This window comes from Gekko japonicus, unplaced genomic scaffold (genome assembly GCF_001447785.1).
Source record: "Gekko japonicus isolate JY-2015 unplaced genomic scaffold, Gekko_japonicus_V1.1 scaffold1114, whole genome shotgun sequence".
NCBI classification, from domain to species: Eukaryota; Metazoa; Chordata; class Lepidosauria; order Squamata; family Gekkonidae; genus Gekko; species Gekko japonicus.
The window spans coordinates 251302-254908 of NW_015174875.1; positions in this window are offsets into that span (position 1 = coordinate 251302).

Consider the following 3607-nt stretch of genomic DNA (forward strand, 5'->3'; position numbering starts at 1 on the left):
CTCCTCCTCATTTGTAGCCCAGGTCTGCTATAGCTATTTGTCAAGGGCTGTGCTTGCAAAAGAGGTGCAAATTGTGATGAGCTCGCTCCCTTTCCCGAAGTGTGGGCTTTCCTTTGGGGTCCTTTGCACTGTGACACCATGCCAGCTAGCACATCTTTACTAATCCCAGGAGAGAAGGAGGAAGTAAATGTCTCTAACAAATGAAAGTGAAGGGAAATAAAAAAAAAATCTCTCCCACCTTTTGACACCAACACACACTGAGTAGATTGTGGAAGCACCATTAAGCCAGTGTAGTCTAGTGGTTAGAGCGGTGGGGGGCTGGGATCTGGGAGACCCAGGTCTGAATCCCCACATGTGCCATGGAAGCTCTCTGAGGGACCTTGGGCCACTCACCGGCTCTCAGCCGAACATTCCTCACAGCAGAAAAGAGCCAGAGTCAAGTAGGACTTTCAAGACTAACAAAATTTGTGGCAGGCAGGGTAGGAGCTTTCATGAGCAGTGACTCACAACAGCTCCTCTCCTGCCACAAATTGTGTTAGTCTTGAAGGTCCTATTGGACGCTGACTCTTTTCTACTGCTACGGGAAGACTAACATGGCGACCCATCTTGATCTACCTCACAGGGTTGTTGTAAGGATAAAACGGAGGAGAGGAGAACAATGTAAGGTGCTTTGGGTTCCCATTGGAGAGAAAAGTGACATATAAATGAAGCATATCAATCGATTAATGACAGCAGAGGAGGGCAGAGCCCTGGGAAGTCCTCCTCGGTGAGCTTCATTGAAATTAACAAGGCGCTACCGGACACACGCTGCGGTGGCTCAAGTGGTTAAGACGCTGAACTGCAGGCTGTGGAAGGTCAGTAGTTCAGCGGTTCAAGACCCGGGTGCCGCAAGACAGGGTGAGCTCCTGTCTCTAGTTCCAGCTCCTGCCAACCTAGCAGTTCGAAAGCAAGAAATTGCAAGTAGATAAATAGGTACCACTTCGGTGGGAAGGTAACAGCGTTCCGTGCGCCTCGGTGTTTAGTCATGCTGGCCACATGACCACGGAAACGTCTTCGGACAGCGCTGGCTCTTCGGCTTTGAAACGGAGATGAGCACCGCAACCCTAGAGTCGGATTCGACTGGCTTTCGAGCAAGGGAACCTTTACCTTTACCTTTTTACCGGACACACACAGGAAAGCTTCCAGGAGAATTATGTCCCATGTTAAGTAGGGAGAAGGGTTTCCGTTTGGACTTTGGGCCAAGGGTAGAGAGAGTCAAAGATCAGCCTTGCTAAAGGTGACACTGACTAAATTAGAAGAAAATCCTCTTTTACTTTGGCATCACATCCCGATTGTCTGGTATATCTGGCATTATTTCTCCTGCCTCTGCTGATACCTTTAGAGTGGACTCCTCTAGAGAAGAAAGTAGTTGATCTGTGTTGATAGATTCAAGTGGGTAGCTGTGTTGGTCTGAAGCAACAGAACAAAGTCTGAGTCCAGTGGGGCACCTTTAAGACTAACAACATTTAATTCTGGGTATAAACTTTCATGTTACATACAAACTTTCAGCTGCTACATGTAGGTGGGCGGGTTAGTTGCCAGGAAAAGCTAATTGGAGTCAAGTTGCATCTTGACTCCAGTTAGCCCTTCCTGCCAACTAACCCCCCACCGCTATATGTAATGACTGGCAAAGTCTGTTTCAATGGATCTGAAGAAGAGTGCGCGCGCACAAAATCTTATACACAGAATTAAAGGTGCCACTGGACTCAGACTTCGTTCTGTTAATCTGTGTTGTTATTAATTAACATTGGTTGTACTCCCCCCCCCCTTGCACCCTAAAAATGCATCTCTTGGGGTGCACCAGTGTCTTCCCAATTTTAATTCAGAAAAAAAAGTGTACAGAATTCTAGTGTAGGCAAATCAGAAGAGGGACTCAGTAGAGTTTCGAATGTGGTGAGCCCATTACGGGGAGCATTTACCCCTTCTAAGTGCTAAGACAGCAACAGCTGGGAATGGATCTCCCCCATTCTGAGTTGGTCTTTTGACATCTTGTTTTCATTTGAAAATGCACAGTTGTGTGGACTAGCAAGTATTTAAAGTGCTTTGAGCATGATATATAAATACGAAGGAGTACTAAAGGCCAGTTGTGTTTGACCAGCAGTTGATGCAGTAGGGATGTGGAGGTTCTCACCCCCTTTCCCCAGTTTTCAAAGAGTGTCTCTTCGGGGAGGGGCCATGGCTCAGTTGTGGAGCATGGGCTTGGCATGCAGAAGGTCACAGGTTTGATACCCGGCATCTCCCATTAAAAGGAGCTAATAGTAGGTAATGGGAAAGGCCTCTGCCTGAGACCTCAGAGAGCCACTGCCAGATGGAGTAAGTACTGACCTTGATGGACGTAGGGTCTGATTCAGTATGCAGCAGCTTCGTGTGTCCACGTATGTGTAAGTTTTCCGAACAAAAGGAACCCAGCTCAGAGGCAGTACCTGAGTACCAGGCATAGGCCTGTCCTCAGTTGTTATTACTATTTATTTATTTTAATCCCACCTTTCTCCCCTGTGGGAACCCAGAGTGGCTTACATCATTCTCCTTTCCTCCATTTTATCCTCCACAACAACCCTGTGAGGTAGGCAAGGCTGAGAGAGTGTGACTGGCCCAAGGTCACCCAGCGAGCTTCCAAGGCACAAGTGGGGATTTGAACCCGGGTGTTCTGGGTTACTCGTCTGACACTCTTAACCACGACACCAAACTGGCTGTCTCCACCTTGGGCATGGCCAGAGTGTGAAAGAATGCTGGGAGAGCCGGCAGTGTGTCCAGAAGTGTGCTTTCTGTCACTGTCTGTGAATAGTGGCAGTAGAAAGGGGTTCGCCTGGCTCACAAAGCAGCCCTGATCTGTGACTTCCACCGGCCCCGCCATGGATTCCTCTGCACACTCTCAAGAAATGAGAGAAGCTGGGCCCTGTTTCCTTTCCCATGAGGATTTGGTAGACGGCATCGGCACAGCTTCAACCTTGGCCAAAGCCCCCCACAAGGTGCCCTTGGGTATGGCGGAGCATTCGGGGCTCTGCCTCCTCAAATGCGAGGCATGTCATGCCTGCCCCTGCTGATGTCATGCCTGCCCCTGCTGATGCCCCTGAACAGGCTTCTGAGGACCCTGAACAGGCTCCTGAGGACAGTACTGCAGCAGAAAGGCAAAGACTGGATCCTGTAGCTGAAAGCTATCTAAGTGGTGAGGAGGATAGAGCCTCCCAGGGAACACCTGCAAGGGATCAGTCTCTGCTGCAGCCCAGTAATTCATCATCAGACTCGCCTCCACCTGTAACCAGGCTCAGGAATGTAAGAAGACAACAGCTGAGAGAGCAAAGGCAGAATGCACGCATGCGTGCCAGAAGATCTCTTAGCCCTGATTACTGACAGGATCCTGTCCTCACTCCTGGCTAGCTAATGAGTTGATTAGCTAGCACTGTATATATGCAAGTCTGTTGCCAGCAGTCATTTGTGCTGGCAACGTCGTTTGTTCAGGACCTGAATCCTTGCATCTCTGCTCCAGACCTTGTGGAATTCTTCTCGGCTTGATCCTCGGCTTTTGACCTTTGGCTTTGTTGACCCTGCGTTCATCTCTGACTCCTCT